Source organism: Alligator mississippiensis, chromosome 14 (assembly GCF_030867095.1).
Source record: "Alligator mississippiensis isolate rAllMis1 chromosome 14, rAllMis1, whole genome shotgun sequence".
Lineage (NCBI taxonomy): Eukaryota > Metazoa > Chordata > Crocodylia > Alligatoridae > Alligator > Alligator mississippiensis.
In genome coordinates, this window is record NC_081837.1 from 10,847,607 (window position 1) to 10,867,831 (window position 20,225).

The 20,225-nt window shown below is 42.2% G+C and overlaps 1 protein-coding gene across 2 annotated transcripts in view; it reads right to left on the reverse strand.

Moving 5' to 3' along the window:
* GALNT17 (polypeptide N-acetylgalactosaminyltransferase 17) overlaps positions 1 to 20,225 on the reverse strand; it is a 362,022-nt gene that overhangs the window by 81,240 nt on the left and 260,557 nt on the right. The gene's annotated exons all lie outside the window — the stretch shown is intronic.

The window sequence follows — 20,225 nt, forward strand, 5'->3', positions numbered from 1 at the left end:
CTTGCCAGGAGCTAAATGCAATCAATAAGAACAACATGCTACATGTTACTGGTTTGGAAGGGATTCCTCTTTCTTCCTTTAAAGTGATGTTTTCCAATAATGAACACAGTGGGTCCAGAAATGCTCCAGGAGCTATTTCTAAACTGAAGCCAAAATGCAGAAATGCGGGAAAGGTCTCTTGTGCATATACTGGGACCGGATCCAAAGCCTAGAAAAGTCAGGCAGAGCTTTTCCATCTACCTCCATGGACTGTGGATAAGTCTCATGGTATGTCATTCATGAAAGTTTACTGAGCTGTTTCTGGAGATCTTCAGCTGATATAAATGGACATACAGCTCCTCCTTCTTAACTGGAGCAAACGTGATTTAAATTAGTTAAGGATCAGGCCCTTTAAATATCACAATCGACATAGATATGATGAATGGACCAATGGATATATGTAATTAACTATATTCCAAATAGTATGTGTGTGTGTTGCATAAAGTTGGTATACTCCAAGATGGTAAATAAATCACCATGACTTCAAATTTTGCAATAAAACAGGTGTTCTTATGAGCTCATATTTTGAACTTATTTTTGTTGTTGTTTTTAACCCGTGTAATGGAAGTCAGATCCACTTTGGACCTAAAAAAAGAACCTGGGATATAATTTTGTGAGAAAAAAAGGAGAAAATATAGTTTACCACTTTATTTCCATTACTGTTTCTCTTACAGATGCTTCAGAGGCTATAGAAGTTATATATATATATTTTCCCTAATGCTCAGTAGCTATGTTTGCCTCTATATAAACACCAGTTTAAGTAATATAACTGAAAATGATGACATGCTGTAGGCATTTTATTATGCATTCAACTTTATAAGGCTTAGATAATAATCATCACACAACTCTGGTCAGTAGAAATGTGAGAAAGTTTTGCAATGATAGTGAAACTGATAGTGCTTGGCCTTCTACTGAATTTTCAAAAAGGCTGGAAAAAATGTTCCTTGCTTTAACCTTACTCTCCTTCTTAATTTGCCACTAACTAACCACAGTCTTTAACTTACCAATGTCACAAAATACCTCAAGCCCCAAAAACCTCTATGTCCTACTGTGCAAACAACCAGCAACTCTTGCATATGATTTAGTCAGGGATGATCCTGGCTTGACCAAGGGGCTGGACTAGATGACCCTGTGAAGTCCCTTCCAGCCCTACTTTCCTATGATCCTAACCAAATCAGCATAATCGAGAACTGGACTACATATTAAAGTGCGAGGAACACCATAGACCAAAATTAATGGGGGACTCCTAATCAGCCCAGTTTAAATTAAGGATTAGCAACAATTTGCAAGTCCCTTAAAATGGTTCATAATTCTGAAGAAGAGGTGGGAGGAGGGCCTTCGTATCTAAGAGCATGTTAATATTGCTGCTTGAAGAAGCCTGGGTATACCACCACAAGATAAATCTCACCCGCTCGCACCTACTGCATGTGCTCTCAAGCTCACAAATTAGGCTGAGCAGTCAGCTCAGACCTGTCAGCTCAGCACACCCGAGAGAGTTTGAGTACAGTGCTGAAGCATGCACTCAGGGCCACTTTTAAGCCATCTACTCTGCCTAAATTGGTGGCCTTTGGGGGGCACACAGACTAGGTCAGGCTTATTTTCCTGCCAGTGCATCTAGGGGGTGATAAAGACAGGTCTTTATCAGGGGGTGATAAAGGTCTTTATCTGTCTTTATCAGGGGGTGATAAAGACAGATGCTAAGTGTCCTTCTCAAGGCAGGAGAGGTGAATTGGCTGTTTAATTCCAACTGGAAATTTGAAAGAGCCAATGGATTTAGACCTTTATCATCCACCAAAATTAATGAGAATTGTGTGTCTAAACTCCTTATAGTGCCTTGAAATCACCACCAGCATATAGCCAACTGCTTAGGCATACTGGCTACTTTTTGCCATATGAATATTTCTCAGATGAGAAACAAGAGGATTTAACATAATAACTTTTTAAGGAAGTATAGTGTTCAGGGGCTCCAACCCCAGCTGCGGGTAGGCTGCTTGTTACTTGCTTATTTTGTTGTTTGCTTTCTTTGCCATGGGGACAAGGTTGTTGCATGCAAAATAAAAACTGCCTGGAAACCTGAACTCACAGCAGACTAGCCTTGATAAGGAAGCTGGGTGAGCAACCTGCTTATAAGCTTTAAAACAAGAAACCTGCTGCTATCTCATAGAGTTCTCCTTGCTTCTTCTACGTCATCCCCCAGCACCCATCAGGTTCTCTCATAGATTCATAAATGTTAGGGTCGGAAGGGACCTCAATAAATCATTGAGTCCGACCCCCTGCATAAGCAGGAAAGAGTGCTGGGTCTAGATGACCCCAGCTAGATACTCATCTAACCTCCTCTTGAAGACCCCCAGGGTAGCGGAGAGCACCACCTCCCTTGGGATGTCTCTCTGCCAGCTTCTTCTTTGCAAGCTCTCTCCTTCTGCTCCCGTCCCCCCATTCACCTGATCATAGAATCACAGTCTGACACCCTGTTCAAAGCAGGACCAGCTCCAACTAGATCATCCCAGCCAAAGCTTTGTCTAGCTGGGTTTTGAAAACCTCGAAGGATGGTTTCCTTCACCTCTCTGGGTAACCTGTTCCAGTGTTTTACTACCCTCCCAGTGAGAAAATTCTTCCTAATATCTAACCTAGATGTCCCTTGCTGCAACTTGGTCCATACATCCCTGCATTTTCCAAACTAACAAAAACAAAAAATATAAAACAATTGCAAAATTCATAAAACCAAAAGAAAATATGGAGCAGGAACTTGTGCGCCTTGTGAAATGAAAGACATGTAAAGGAACTACCTGATCTTATCCCAGATTCTTGGTCTAAGAAGTGGATAAAAAATGAACAGTGGCAGGAAAGAGAGAGTTAGCTTTACATGCAGCTTTATCTGCCCCTGCACATGCCTGTGCACCAGGAAAGAATATCATTCATTATTTAATGGCACTTTTTAAACCTAAAAGGTAGTTTGCTTTTTAATGCTTTCAGTGCTGCTTTTATATCTTACAAATGCTAATCCCCAGTGAGTGGCCATGTGTTAGTCTAATATGGTGGTTTTCAACTTTTTTTCAACTGCAGACCTCTAAAATATTTTGAATGGAGGCGCAGACCCATTTGAATTGTAAGTGGTTATTCACATACTTTGGCTTGATCACAGTCATCTTTCACAGACCCCTCCAAGTGTCCACAGACCACAGGTTGAATCCCACTGCTCTAATGTAATCTAAGCAGGCAGTATAACTCTTGTGAAAATAAGACAAGAGATGAGACAATACACTCTTCTTTAAATGTGGTGAAAGTAAATGAACAGGTTGGAAAGGCTCCTTTAAACATCTAGATTTTTGAGAGGTAGCCAAATTGTCTTCAAGTTGTCATGCTTCAGAAAGGTACATATGCCACTGCCTTAGCTTTTTAAAGTTTTCACAAGTCTAGATAACTCTTAGGAAATGCTCAGCATGGTTTGAGGAGCTTCGTTATTCTGCTTTCACTTGCAATATTCTTGTTCTTGAAGGTGCCTGAAAATGAAACTTTGGACCAGTTCTTGACCTGTCTATGTTCTGGTATAAGGGGACAAAGGACAGCAAGAAATCCCAGGCAGACAATTCTAGTGCGAGTCACCAGGACTTCACTGGCATGACAAGCTATACAAGCACTGTCCAAGGGTAAGATTCCTAGCCCCAGGTCTGTTGGAAGCAGCTATGACCCAGCCAGGACAGCAATGCACTTTGTGCTAGATCCTGTATGCCCTAAAACAGCACAAGGGAGAGAAGCTACATTAGGCCTTCACAGGGATTGAATGAAGAGGAGTGGGCTTGATGGCCAAGGCAGCTTACATTCCTGTTAGAAAAGTTGTCCACTCTTGTCAAGATATCAAGACCACTATTTAAGATTTTGGTGAAACTTCAGAAAGGTTTGTAATTTATTCCACTAGGTAGCATTTGCAGTTCATTTCATAAAATTGCCTGGAATGGTCATTAAAATGTTATAGAGAAATGGCATAGGATCACAATATGTCATCTCCAGAGAGTCAGCATATTTGACTGTGGGCTGATCATACTTGCCAAATTCAAGGTTAGCCAGGACAGTGAGATGGTAATAAATCTTCAGACTGGGCTGCTGGGAGACAGAGCCAAGCAGATAGTCTATAGACATGCATTTATTGCCCATAAGGCAATCCAGAAATCCAGAGTGTTGAAAATACTCTTCAACATTCCTAGCCCATCTTTGCAAACCTGTGCTGAGTTTCAAGTCAGCGTTCAATTTACGGTTTTGAGCACAAACCAGATGAAACATGCTTTATATGTGAATCTCAGATACATAACAGCTTGTAGTTTTGGATTTGAACTTTGAGCTTTGGCAGCTCCAAGACTGCAAATTGAGCTAAACCAAAACTGCTAACCAGGAAATTGCTGATTTTGCCACATGGACAGTTCTGAATTCCAACTTCCCAGAAGTTCAGAGCTGATCTTACTGTTCAGCTAGTGTAGCAAAATAGGGTCGTACATAAAATCTGGATTAGAGCCAAACTCCTTTAGGTGCATTCAGATCCAGGAGCTTAGGCTGAGTTTTTCTTTTTTTCCAATCCTTGTGAAAGCAGAGCAGTTAAGTAATGATAGGAGTCAAAAGAGCTTGCTGCTCCATTAGCTGACCTTGGACAAATCGCTTAACCTTTCTGGGCCTCAGCATGCCATGTGTAAAGATGAGGATAATGATGGTAACTTTGCTTTAAGAGGCTTAACACCTGTGGATATAAAAAGCTATGGACACGAGGAGTAGTTTTATTACCACCTGCAAGTCTAATTAGTCTATGTCAGTGTTTGATATGTATTATAAGGTTTAGTAGCTATTGACAGTTTCAGCTCACCCCTTAATAGGGCTTATTTCTTTCAGTCAGAAAACAAACACAAATTGCATCCCTTCAGGAGGAATACAGAAAATACCACTATGCCCTTTGCACAATCAATGGACAAATGATGAGGAGACAACAAGTACCTACTTCAAAAAAATGTCAGATCCAAGATGCTATTATGAATTTGCCAGTAATGAATACTTGTTTGAATTCCTCCTACACTGGGTAGGTCAAAAGGACTGTGAAAGCCTCATGGCAGTATATCACAGAACCGGCATATTTAGAGGTCTTGGTATGACTATGGTCATGTGCAGAATACCTTTTGACCACTAAATTCACAGTTGAACCACCTACAGGAATAGCGTACCCACTGTAGTGCCTAGGACTGGTATCACCAGTATGGATCCATTATAAAGGAGAAGGATCACAGGAGATGTGCACCCACCCCAACACACACACACACACACACCATTAACAATATATTTCTGGCCAATATGGAAAAATAATTAATTAAATACATTATTGCTTTATAATTAAATACATGTACTGCTTTACATATTATGCTCATACTAAGCTTTGGGAAGGGGTGGGATTATTGGACTTTAAACTCCTGCAGCATTTGAGAGTTTTTTGTAGTTTCAGTTTCAACTTCAGCTCAACTATCTTCCTCCAGTATAATCCTGTGGCTTTGGCAGAACAAAACACAGCTGTTACAGAAGGAAACCTGTTTTTCATGCTGAGGCAAATCCAGACAGATCTCTTGAGTGTGATCACGCGTAGATACTCAGGTGCCAAACTGTATTGTCCCCAGCAGTTTTTGCCGAGGCAGGAACTCATGACCCCTGCTGTTTGCTATCTAGGCACAGGTCTGATACCAAGGGGCCTCAGACTGCATGACACAATCTTCTGAATAAGGTAAAAAAATGCAATAAAAATGCTGATCTCGGAATATTGATTTATGCCACTTTCTTTGTAAGTTCCCAGTAACGATAATAGGGTTAATTAACACATACTCTGGATGAAGATAAAATAATAACATTGTTATTACACTTGGGCTTTAGGTATAAATCTATTCAAAGTGCAGATTAGTTTGCCTCCTGGTGTCTTTTCCCCTGCATTTTCTGTGCAAATGAGGTACAATTGCTCTCTGGAAGCTGGTGTCATGTGACCAAATCCAAGGAGGATGTGCATATATTTAAAAACCATCATAAGTTAATGAGCACACCAGCGGAAAGATCCTTTTGAAAAAAATGTAAAAGATAAGAACCAACGTTTTCTTCTAATGAAAATGTATCGGTTTTGTTTATTTTGCATGTATCGACTCTTAACAGATTTTGCTTCAAGTTTGATTTAAAAAAGCCTCAGCCCCAAAACACACTGAAGTATGTGGCTAAATTTAATCATACAGAGTAGTCTCATAGAAGTTAATGGGACTTCTCTCATGTTTGGAAGTTAAGTGCTTCACTGGATCGAAGCCTATATGGCCAAAGGTGGAGTGCTTATTTTATTCTCTCAACTGGCTTACCTAATCCTTGCACTGGCGGCCTCTGAATAGCTGAGGGAAAAGGGAACATGTGTGGTTCTAATACTGTGCCAAACCCTGGGGTCTTTATTCTTAACTACTCTATTTTGGTTCTTCTATGCACCTATAAACATGGTGCCTTAGCATTTAGCTAAAGCCAGTGATGGAAGAATAGTAAATCTTATGTCTAACGCCCTTAAACCATAAACACTGTAACATGAAAATGTGCCTTTGCTTCTACCTAATTTTATATGACCATGAAGACTCTCTTTTCAATGTCATACCTGGTGGGTTATCATTCTCTGCTGCTTCCTAACTCCTAGGAAAGCAGTGAAGAGAAAGAGACCTCTGAAGAAGCAGAGAGCCAAATGAGAACTCACTGCATTCAGTTATTGGGGTTAACCACTTTTTATGTACTATGGCAACAAGTGCACTGAATACATCAGATTATGTATGAACGAGAAGCCTCACCATGAATAATTAAAAAAAAAAACCCATGGAAAAACTAGCAAGTTTGCAACAGTGATACATTCATGTTACATTGAACTTTGCTATGAATATGGTTCAGAATGACTCCCCAGGAACAATACTTTTGCAGTCTCCAGAAAGCATTACAAGGACATATCAGAGAGCAGGATAAATATATAGGCATAGAGGGCATAAACCATCAAATGTTATTCCCCTGTTATTCTAAATAATATACATGGCAAATCTCAAGACACTATGTTGAGAATAGTGAATGCTGGTCAGGTCATCTGCCAAAGGAAAGAAAGGTGAAATTTTTAAGGGTGGTTGACAGAGCTAATCGAGCAATACTTAATTAATTTTGATGCGAGTCTCACTCCCTCCTGCACCTTTCTGAGGTTCACATGAGACTATTGGGACTGAGAGAGCCATTGGAAAAATGACGTGAAGTAGGGCTGTGCAAAACTTCAGGTGCTGATTTGATTTGGAGGAGATCTGGCCCGATTTGGTGGCCAAATCTCTGAATCCGAATCAAATCAGGAGACCAATTAAAAGGTCTGAATCGATCCAGAAAAGATTTGGAGAGCTTTGACGATTCAGGCAGTCCCCACTCACTGCAGCAGGGAGCTGGATCCAGACTCCATGCTGGTACGTAGGGGCAGGGGAGGTGAGGCTGGAGGAGAGGGGGAGGGGACCATGGGGGGACCCCTGCCAGGCCCCATCCCCTGCCTTCTGCCCCAGGCCCCCTAAGTGCCCCCAACCCCTGACCTCTGTTCCAGCCCCTCCATGGCTGTCCCACCTGGCTCCAACTTCCAGCTCTTTTAAAAAAAGCCCTCACTCACCAGGTGCTGCCAGGCTGGGGGAGAGGGGGGAGGCGCAATCCCCACTGCCCCACACTGCCCTGCGCTGTATGAGGGGCTCTGCCATGAACCCCCGGCCCCCGCCCGCTCTCCCAGCCCCACCATGGCTGCCCTGCCTGCCCCAGCTCCTAGCCCTTTAAAAAAAAGAAAAGAAAAAAAGGCCCAACTCACTGGCTGCTGCTGCGACCTCAGGCCTTCTGGGCGCTCATGGCAGAGCCCCAGTGCAGCACGGGGCAGTGGGGATCGCCCCCCCGCCTGGCAGCAGCCGGTGAGTGTGGCCTTTTTTTTTTTTTAAAGGGTCGGGAGCTGGGGCAGGCGGGGCAGCCATGGGGGGGGGGCTGGGAGAGTGAGCGGGGCTGGGGGGCTCATGACAAAACCCCCCACTTGGCGTGGAGCAGTGGGGATCACCCCCCCCCGCTTGGCAGCAGCTGGTGAGTGCCGGGCTTTTTTTTTTTTTTTTTTAAGAACCGGGAGCTGGGTCCAGTGGGACAGCCATTGAGAGTGGGCGGGGGATGGGGCCGATTTGGGTAGTTGGCCAATTTGGCTGCGGCCAAATCTCTGAATCGGATTCGGCCGAATTGATTTGGGACAGCGATTCGAATCACCGAAACAAATCACTGTCCCCCGAACCGGCTGAATCCAAATCCGAAGCGAATACTAGCCGCTTCGCACAGGCTTAATGCGAAGATATAAACAATAAAAAAGGCCTTTAATTCAACAGAAGAAAACCAGTGGCTTACAAAAGAAGTTTTGAGTCGTCACTGCCTTGACTCTATGCAGGGGTTTATAAAAGTCAGGACAGAGTATTTTAACTAAGGGTTTTAAATTCATTTTGCACTTACCACGTGTGGTAAAAATACAATGCACTGCAGAATCATATTCAGTAACTAAAGAAAAAGCAAGAGGTCAAAGAGGAGACAACTGGCATATGGATAACTTCAGGCCACGTTTCTTAGCACAAAGGATAGCTGTCATGTAGAACAATCTGCCATATTCGGTAGGGGAAGATCAAGATGAGGTAAATGGCATAAAATGTTAAAGAGGAGCCAGGATACATGCCTGGAAAAGGACTATGATATTAAAAAAAAATAACCTCGGGGAGTGGATGCCATGAATAAGATGCTACCGTTTGAAAGTCATTTTTTCATGGTATAAGAGTCTGACATCAACAGTTTTAAAAGGGGTCCAAGTTGAGACCTAGGAAAGACATTGGGGATCCAAGTTGAGACCAATGCAAACACAAGGCTGGGGAAGAATTATAGACCACTCAGACCTCCTCTTGATGTAGCACCCTTACGTTGCGCTGAACTATGACCCCATGTTTATGACCTGGCCACTACTGAAATTATTTTCAAAAAAGCTGATCAGGGGAAAATGTTACCATGCTGCTCACCAGACTGCTCTTTGCCTGGCTTCTTAGTCAGAAGAGTATGCAGACATGACCCAGACACCATTTTTTTTAACTGGTTGGAGCTGATGAGCTAATGGCAGGGTGGACAACAGAGCTTAGTTCTACTCATATAACCCAAATTGTCATGTAAGCAGAAAAAAGTCAACAGCCTGATAGGTAGGGCACTACACATTCACTGGGCTAGAGAAAAACAGAAAGACTGACTCAATAGCCTATTAGTTATTGTGCTTCCCTGAGGTATTAGAAACCCATGTTCAAGCTGCTTATATGGAGCAGGGATTTGATCCTTATGCAAGTAACATAGCAGGTTATTTGGGGCATTTCTCTTATGGAAACCTGTGAAAAGTCTAGGTTTTTTTGCCTTGTTGCTACAGAAGAAACTTTCTAAAACCTCAGAAAGGGTCATGAGATATAATTAACATTTCTTGCTCAGCTCTACTATGAGGTCTGACTTTTACAGAATTACAACATGACAAATTTTATCTTATCTTCTCCACAGTGTGTTCCTTCCTGTAACAAGGCAATATTGAGTTTGGTTGGGGCTTGGTGCAAGGAGGACATGCCACTTTGTTTTCCAATTTATAGGGCAATTTATATCCCAGACATCCCAGGAAGTTAGACTCAGCAGTGTGCTCCTGTTCACCCACTATAACAGTAAAGTGGGAAGGAAAGTTGATTTCAGAGATTATTGTTTCGTGCACTTTGGGACAATTCAAAGGGCAGTTGTGTCCTGGAAAAGAATTCTGTGCAAATGGCATTGAACGGATCTATCTTTGTTGCATTTTGGTAAATCTAGATCAAATTACAACAGGCAGCCCTGCTAGCTCAGCCTGTGCGCCAAGAGCTGGGTTCATTCTGGCTCATGCATCACCACTAACAAATGGCCGGCAATTGAAATTCAACAACGCTGTGGATGATGTGCAGAGCAGACAGGACTCCAGCTCAATATTCCAGGGCTGTATTGATTCAACGGGTTTAACAGAAGTAATAACAACATATCCAATCAGAAAAACGAGCTGACCTAACTCAGGGTGCATAGCAGGAGCGGACTGGTTGAATAAAAATAGTATTATCTCTTGTACTTGTTCTCTGACCGTAACTATATATTTAAAGAGGAATTGCACAATATATAGATGCAGACAAAAATAAAGGGTAGGATTTACAGAAGCGATCAGTCCTAGCTTTCATTCCGTGGCAGTTTTAACCTGGGTTTCAAAAGAAGCAGAGCTAGGCCACTAGGCCATCAAGACATCAGGCTATCTTCTCTCCAAAGCCAACAACGAAGGGTGTACAAAGTCAGCAAGGAGGGTCTACACTTCCTGACCATCCAGGCTCTAGAAAGCATTGGTTCTTCCTTTAACAAGAAGAGGGGCTGCGGCTCCTCTCCACAACTAGAGCACAGTTAAAAGTTGGCCATCTGCTCCTGGGTCCCTGAGCCTGGGATTACAATGGTGGAGCACTAGACTCTAGTCCCAAATGTCCAGGATTACCTCAATCCTTTGGCAAGCCTTCAGCTAATGTTTGCTATAAATGCAATCCAACCCTGTGCAGAAGATCAGCAAAAGCCTTATATGTGCCAAGAGCTCAGCTGAAAATTATGTGATGCCTAGCCTTCAGCTGGACCTCTGACTGCAGATGTGAAATTTCAACTGTAATATATTGCCTATTGTACTGGAAGAGTTAGAATTTTTCAAAGATTAACTTCTTCCCTGCAAAAAAAACCCAACCAACCAAACAAAAAACCCTTGTCGGTAAAAATACTAGAATCAAACTGGGCGAACGTGATTTCCCTACCACCTCTCTCTTCAAATGGCAATAAGGGGCAGAGACAAAAAATCATTTTATATCAGAAAGAGAGGGAGGGAGGGAGGGAGGGAAGGGGAACGCGCACAACACAAGATACATGACTGCCTGCTTGCAATTTCCCTTCCAAAGAAGAGACAGCTATAAACTGTCCAGGCTGCTGCAGCTGTAATAGGAGAGAGAGGTGTAAATATCTGCCTCACAATGCCGAGGTTATAGCCTGTTTAGAAAATCATCAAATTACTGCTCTATTTCTATAGAGATAGATTTGATGAAGGGAATTTTTCACTTTGGAAAACTACACTGGAGCTTCCTATAATAAAACATCCTCAAGCACCTATAGTAAATGCAGGGCTGACAACTAAAATGTGGAGCAAAGGGTCTGAATTCATAATAGCACCAGTTGCTGTTGTTAAAATAAATGTTCTCACTGATTGGATATTTTTCAACAGTGAAAATATATATTTTTTTCAACCACATAACAATAGCTCTGTCGGAAGAGTAAAATCCAGTGCTTAGTGCTATACCAGGGATACAGATAAATATAAACAGGTGACCATGCACAAGGGCATATGCATTATTGGTATACAGCTGTATTTCTAAAGCTGTACTTCTAAGACAGTTCCCAAGTTCAGTTTTATTTTATTTCTTTCTCTGTTCTGAGTTAATGAGATGTTTACCTGGAAACAGCCTTAGGCCCGATTTTCTAAATGCAAAGGAGCACTGATTTCACTGGGAATTCTGTGCCTAAATACCTATAAAAATTTGGTCAAAAATATTAAAAGAAAAGGATGTATGAATTCCTCAGTTGTAGGAGTCCCTATGGACTGGGCAAGCTGAATGGAGATCCTATAGCACTTTGCAAAACATCCGTCGTCTTTGATCTTGCAATCTGTGCAGAAACTTGATTGTGCCTTGAAAATAAGAAAGAGATAGGGGCCATCTCCTTGGGTGGCTTCTGCTATCCCATTTATCAGACAGAACTGCCTGCCCCCCTTGTGGTCTGTTTTCGTCTATTCCTGCCAGAAAAAAAAACTGCTTCAGCCCTTATGTGGGCCCAAATGACTACACAGAAATTAGGATCTCTATATGCCATTTATGGAAAAACATACTACAAAAACAAACAAATTAATACATAAAACAAAAGAACTATTCCAGGAGTGAGCTCCACTTTCACTTCCTTATTCCTCCAAAGCTGTCTCTGATATGTCCCCAGTTTTTCAAGAAAAAACAATTAAATTTGGCTCAGGGGACTTCAGGCCCGGTGGCTTGGTTTTTTAGTATGGGAGAGTTTAAGTGGGTAGGAACCCCCACTTCCTCCCCTCTGCCTCCCTAACGTCATGAGAAACTCATTTCAATCCTAACTACTATCTTTTCATGCGTACTCACAGGCCTAATAAAGCCTTATGTATAAATTATATGCTTTTCAGACTCATGTTTTTCAGAGTGCTAAGAAAAAGTAACAATTTCTCATTACACATCTCGCACCATCCCACTTAAAACTGTCAGGGCTGTGTCCTACACACCTCAGCAGACACACACATTGCAGAATGTCTTCTTAAATCAGAAGACATGGCAGCCACGGGAGATACCTGGCAATGCATGCTCACATGTGGATGAGCCTGGTGTTTTAGGTACCAACCTATGATCACTTCCCCCATCTGTACCCAGAGTTTAAATTTTAATCAGAAGAACAGAGACATAGTTCTGAAGTTGATCAAACAAAAAACCCTAAGTGGAATACCTTCAAAATGACAGCCGGTGATGCATGTTGCTCAACCAAATGTTATGTTTCCCATCGGTGTCTGTACAGTCAGTTAGAATTACAGATATTGATTCAAACCAACTCTACTTTAACATTGTAATGACAAGTGCCAACCACTGCAGTTCTCAGATAAGTATCTATTTAGGATACTTGTATGATCTCTCATTGCTGTAATACAAGAATGCCGCAGAATGCATTTATTTTCACAACACCTTTGTGAGGTAGGGCAGTGCTATTATTCCCAAATTAAAGACGAGGGACCAGATCATAGAAAGGCTAACTGATTTTAAAGCCTGATCCTAAGTCACTGGCCTAGGGTAACAAAGCAAATCTATGCCAGAGTATGAAGTTAAACTTGAGTGGCCCATAGGCCAAACCACACCTGGCATTTTACCTATTATAAACCATCTTTCATCTATTTATGTACATAGAAAACACTAGGAAAATATTCTTTGCTCCACTGCACCTTTTTTTCTTTCATTTAGGACAGGATGCTGGATTCTGTCAGCATGGACAAACTCAATGAAAGCTGAGGGATTCAGCTCCATTTTCCTTAATTTTATGGAAAACAGATGCGCACAGGAAAAAAAAAAACACTTTCTAAATCCAGAAAGATGTGAGCTGCTTTGTAAAGGCATGCACAAAAATGCATATTTGTCTGACATTTTGTTTGTAAGACCTTTACTCTATGAACACTTAAACTTATGAATAATTTTTCTTGTATAAATTCAATGAGCCTAATCATTAGTGAATAGAGGAGTACACATACTATTAAAGTGCCACGACTAGTGCTAGGGTTGACATGGGAATTAAATAATGAATGGGTCTTCCACTAATATGTATAGGTGGTTGCAGGATTAGAATAAAAATAACTATTTATACAGCCATAATTGCCACCAAATACTTGATTCCATTTCCATACATCACTTTGTGACTCACTATCCATTAATACATGAAGCTGTACAAAGAGAGGCACCTTTACCCATTCATTCTGCATGCATGACTGCTGATCTGCATATTCAAATCTGAGATGTGCACATGAAATTCAGGACCTTGTTACACTTTACACTTGGGCCTTGTTACCTTGTGAGCCGCACAAACGTTGATCGGTGTTAGTGCTAGCTTGAGTATGGAGCAGTCACACCTCAGGCCAGCAAGGACCTGGAGAACTGAAAGGTAAGAACCCCCCCCTCCCTGGCTCCCCCCCACCTTTCATTCTGGGCTTCCACCCTGCCCCCCAGGTCTCCCCTGGTTTCTTGCCTGTTGGGGTCCCCCCTGACTCCTTCACTCCCAGCTACTTGCCGCTGCCCAGCTGTCTGTCCTAGGGGAGCAGGCAAGGAAGGGTTAACCTGTCTGCCCAGCTGGCACTGCCAGACTTCTGCCCTTCTTGGGGCTGAGCCCATCCACAGCTGTCATACAGGCAGATTAACACTTCCCTGCCTGCTCCCTTGGGATAGACAGCACAGGCAGCCATAAGTAAGTGCATGGGATGGAGGGGGGGAGCAATGAACAGGGACCTGGGGTGTGGGGAGGGTGGGAGGGAAGGGCAGTAGGCTCAATCCAGGCCAGCAGGTGAGGGGGTGTAGGTGGGAAGTTTACACCAAGGTGTAGCCTAGAGTGGCTACACAATTTTGGATGGCTTCTGGAGCTCTTAACCTGGAGTGTCTGCACATTATTGCCTTCAAATGACTTAAAGCACTCATTTTGCAGCTCACAGTTATGCCACTCTAGGGCAGGATTATCTCTTGATTTGCACAACCCAGCTCCTGTTCCATTAAGGCACAGCCACTCCCCACAGACATGCTGCTCAAATTGAAGGTGTGACTGCTCCAAACTCCAAACTAGCACTAAGCTGATCAACATTTGTGCAGCTCAGGGTGTACGGTATAATAAAGCCCTTAGCATAACACGAGCTGGGTAGTACGGATCAGAGATAATCCTGCCCTGGAGTGGCATCATTTTGAGCAGCATAATGAGTGCTTAAAAGCAGTTTCAGCTGTTAATGTGTGGACAATCCAGGTGTTAAGGGCTCCAGGAGCCACCCCAAATTACCGTGTAACAAGGTCCTCATTCAAGTTAGGAAAGTTTGGCCTTTGAAATCTGAAGAGCCTGTGGTTTTTTATGTATTGAAAAAATGAATTAAAACACCCAATCCAAACTAAGCCTCAAAGGAATCCTTGAACTGTATTTTTCTTAATGAATTCTATGATTGATTTTTACTACACAAATAAGGTGCGAGATAGATCAGCTAATAAGCATTCTGAGTTAATTGCCTTCATCAAGTGACAATTCGTACAAATGACACTATCAAAGGAGTAATAATATCCTTATTGATTAAATTAATCTCTAAAAGACAGCTCAAACGAGTTTAATTAGTGATGCATGACATTATCATGGCGCAATCTGAAAACAACCTCGTAACCCATCCAAATGTTCAAAACGATGACAACAGACACAAAATATGCCTCTGTAACTTGTAACTTTGTTCATAAACAAACCTCCTGGGTAGTTTTTCCAGAGAGTCTTGGTAAATGTCTGTGACCAACCATGAAAATCCATGCAAGCCTTACACACAGAGAAACAGCGTGATGCATATTAAAAGCCAATAACTACCTGGCAGTTCAAACGTTCCTTAAGAGCCGTAGCTACAAACAGCTTTTATTTCAAAACAGAAAACAAAACCAAGGGAGTAAAAATTATCAGAGGAAATTTTGGAGGCAAAAGGTGTAAATGCAGGTGGGCCACCCAATTAAAAGTCTTTCCCTTGTGGGGTGGCTGGTTAGCTGAGGGAGACTAAGCTTTGGATTATAGAATTTGTATGCTTATGTCATTGGCTTGAAGCCTGCCCGCGCGGGAAATACACCAAACTTGCTAATGTGTCATGGTATTAGCAGTCACAGGAGTGAGCCTGCCAGACACCTTTGCTCTAAGAGGCAGTATTAAAGCTGGTATAAAAAAAAAAAAAAGAAGAAGAACTGTCAAGACTATTTTGTGTATGGAAAATAGAGTTGTCAATTAACTTGAATTTTTCATCAAAGCATTTTTGTCCCTTCCTGAACCAGGGCTAGAACTGCATGCTAAATCCATAAGAGTAAGAGGCCCACATCTACTGTTAAAGCCATTGCAAGTTTGGGGTCCATATCCAAGGACCTTTTCAGTTGTAAAATTAAAATATTGCCAAGTTCAACCCCTGATGCATTTTCATGATTGCCAGGCATGCAGGCAGCTCCAGCTCCAGGTTCTCCAGCTACAGTAGCTGTGTTACTAGTTTTGTTGTGTTACCAGCTGTGCTGTTGTCTTTGGAAGTAAAGTGGAATAACTCTGTAGGTTAGAATGGTAACAAAATGGGCTGTTGTGGGAAGTGTTTATTGCATAGGCAAAAAATTATTGGGGGGGGGGGTCTAAGTGTGTGCATGCTTGCATGTGAGCCTGCTCCGTCAGCAGGTAAGTCTGCTCCTATCCAGTGGGCAAGTCTGTGGGGGAAGGGGTGGGGGGAGGCAGATCGAGGCCGCAGTGGTGAGGGACGGAGTGGCCCCACTGCAGTTGCCACTGCCTCCAGTGCCACGTGACACCACGTGCGTCCTGCTGCTGGGTGAGCAGGGGCACGGTGCAGCCCAGCAGTGGCAGGCATGCAGTGTCACGCTGCTCCCGGGGAATCTGCAGTGGGGTCCAAATTGCAGCATGCAGCAGCAGCCGCCTCCACCAAGGTGTGCACTGTGGTGGGAGCTCCCCCTGCGCCACTGGCTCCGACTGTCCCACCACCAAGCCCAGCTGGGGCCCCATTCATCCCAGCCCCTGCCCCTGTCCCATTCCCTCCCTCAATGTGGGGGCCTTGATCTGCCCCCATAAGCTCCTTCCCCTTCAGAGTAGACTGGTACTAGCCTGCTGTGCTTCTAGTGATCCACACCCAGGCTGCGATCATGGCTGCATGCGCGCCCCTCCCCACTCCTGCTGCAGCATCCTGCAGCCCACAGCTGGGCTGCCTTGTGGCCTGGCCATACCCACTGCCCTGCTCATGTGGGGGCTAAACTCCCTTAGGCCCTGCCTATGGTTTATTGCTAACTTTAAGAAGAGTTGATTAAATACATGATCCATGGGCATGGAAAATAGGGTAAGAAAGACCCAGCAGTTGGATAACAGGATAGCAAGGAATATCTGTATATTGGAAGATAGATAAATACTGCATTTATTTAAATTCAAGATGAGGAGCCCCCCACACCTCCATTTAACAAACGGTGAGTAAAACTATCCTCATCTTCGATATGAGAAACAATGAGAAAAAAATCCTCATCCTGGATTTGAGTACAAGGCAGCAGTGGCCCTGACCTAGGGTTAGGGTTGCAGCTGCTGCCTGCCTCCTTCCACCTCTGCACGTGGTAGTGGGGAAGGGGGAACAGGCAGCTGGGGAGAAGGTATGGGGGGCAAGGGGAGGAGGTCAAGCTACTTGGATCCTCCACTGCCTGCCCCCTTTCCTGCCCCCCCGACCTGTCCCTCACCAACACTTGCTCCCCTGACACTGCTTTACCTACTGCAGGGGTGGGGAAGGGCAAATTTAAGATGACTATCCAATAATTAGATTCTATACATGGAAAATTAAAATAAATTTCTACATTTTCTATGTAAAGAATCAAATTACAGGGTGGGGGGGGGCATCTTAAAGGTAGAGTTGTCTTGGAGTTGGCTATATACAGTAGACAGACAGATAATGAAAACCTTCCATTTGAAATTTTATCCTGAACTCCTCAGCTTAATGGACACTTCTGTTCTCTCTGCTGACAAACAGATTGATGTGAATTTTATTCATTTTTATACTGGCTTGGGAAGCAAAGTAGTAGACTAGGGATGAGAGGAGAGGATAAACAGAAGATGTAATTCTTTTTGTAGACACTGTAGCGAGATAAAAGGAACTATAATTATACACAGAGCAATATGTACTTCATGCCAGGACCACATTTATTCAACAAGCAGAACACAAGGTAGAAAGATGTTTTCCAGCTTCTAATGAGTAGCAAAGCCCCTACAGCCAGGTTTACCTGCAGTCCTTAAGCATGAATAATTGTTCTGTGGTTGAAAACCACTTAATTAATGTGGAAATGCTCTTTTTTTTTAAACTAATTACAATTCAGCAGATAAAGACCATATATTTCTTTTATTGGATTTTATGTTATCATATTATACTATTTTAATATTATATATAATATACTATTTAATATTATATATTAAAATGTCTGGACATTTTCATACACCAGACTAAGTACGTCTCTGTCAATCTCTCTCTAATATAACCTACTTTTTAAATTATTATTCTTCATTTAACTATAGGCCTTTGCCTGCATTCTGAGATGCTCCAGTTTATTTGTCCCTTTGATCTGACTGTAGTCGAACACTGTTACCTAATTTTTGTTCTTTAAAAGTAATGTTTACATGCACCCAGGAGCATGGAGCAATTGTTGGTAATCAGAACATATTATGCTGAAAAACACCAATTGATTTTCAAAAACAAGGTAGCAGTTGCATCAGCATCATTGAGGAAAAGAGATACATCTGTGACTTGTGACTTCAGTCAATTTTCATCTGACAATCATAGAGAAAGAATAAATCAAGAAGTACACAATTACTTTTCTGATATCTGCCATATTTTAAAAGGTATTAAACAACCAAAAAACAAAACTTGTTATATGCAGGCTCAATTTCTAAATGGGTTATAGAGGATTAATAAATTATTTTAAAATGATATAAGCACCTTTACAGATCGCTTACAGATGGTTAGAAGCATATCAGTTAAATCTGTAAGTAGTTGTAGGCTCAGGTTATTAAAATCTATCGACCAGTTGGATTTTGTAACAGTACACAATAATGGATTGACCATTTGTTCACCTATGAAGGGACCGACCAAAACTGAGGAGACAGGTGAACGATTTCTAGATGCCCACTGTCATTTTTGTGGTTTTTCTCAGTGAGGCCTCCCCATGCCACTGATTGGTCAAGAGGCCCCAGCGGCAGCCCCACCTCTCACTACTGATTGGCTGAAAGGGCTGCACTTGAGATGGCCCTGCCCCTCACTGCTGACTGGCCAAGAGGGCTGCCATTCATGCGGTTTCACCCCTTGCTGAAGGGTGGGGTTGCATGACAGGCAGCCCTCTCAGCCAATCAGCAGCAGAGGGATCTTGGCTCCCTTTCTGTGTGCCATGGGAAGGAATTGCTGGCTCCCACTGGGGAGCCAGCATTTCATTTTCAGCAAGTTTTTTTTTAATCTGGTGATTCTGCTGAAAATCATGGGAAATGCTGCTTTTCACAGAAATGACCTCAAATCACAGTTTCCACGAAAAACGCAACATTGCAATTTGTGTAGGTCCCTAACCATGAGTTATGCATTAACCCTGTATAAACCTTTTATAGAAGAAACCTTAATAAGAAATGCAATTAGTAAGCTGGCACCAGGCACTTTTCTATTGAATTTAGTGGCAAAATCACTCATTGGCTACATTCCGATCACAGGCCCAATTTTTTTAATGGCAAACTCTATTTACACATAAAAGACCTACATTATTTGAAGTGATGAGTCAGTTTACCTGCCTTGAGATTCCACTGCCCAGCATGAGGCACCTTAAAGAGACCAGATTTTTCAGCATTTTTTGAAAGCCAGGCTTCTTTAAAGTACCCTGAATGTTTATGCAATCAAAGCCACCAATGACTATTGAAAATATAGGCCAGAGTGCAGTGTGGGCATGGGAGAATGCAATAGAACAATATAGATTAGAAATTGATGATGTGGGAGTTTTCAGAGTCTTTCAAATGGAGATATTGGACACTTCCTTTTTAATGTTCAACAATATGAAAAACTGTGGTACAGATGATTATTATTTATGCCTCAGACATCTCTTCTATTTTTCTAGTCAAGAAGATCAACATCCCATGAATTCACACAAAACTGAGTGGATGATCTGAATTATTAATTAGGAGGAAAGTTCTTCCTGACGTCTCTGTCGATCTCTGAATGACAGCAATTAAATAGCTACAAACCAACCAACGTAGGTACTCAAGAGTAAAAATTATTTTGGAATTCGATATCTCAAGCTTACAGAATCCACTGCATGCTGATGTTGCAATAATTACCTCATTGGGTGTGGAGCTAAGTGGCATATTTAAAGCCTTTAATTTCTATTCTGTTGTCTAGCAGAGTTTTATTGTTTCCTGTGGTCAATAACAATAGATTTTATACACTACTTTTGATTTTCTAGCAAAGCAAATACTTTCTGGAAAATCTATTAAATGAACAGTGATTTTCAATTTTTACAACAGACTGGCCAACTCAATATTTCAGTTGCAAGTCAGTCTCAAGTCTCTCTCCAACAGCTTGTTAACTCACAAATGGTATATTAAGTCATGCATCTCCATAGACTCTGCTTCTGCATGTTTGTCAGCATTAATTCTTTTGTTTATGGATCACTTTGTTTATTTATATAAATACTTAAATCATTAAAACTCATCTAATACTGTCTATAGTAATCAAGTGATGCTGGGGT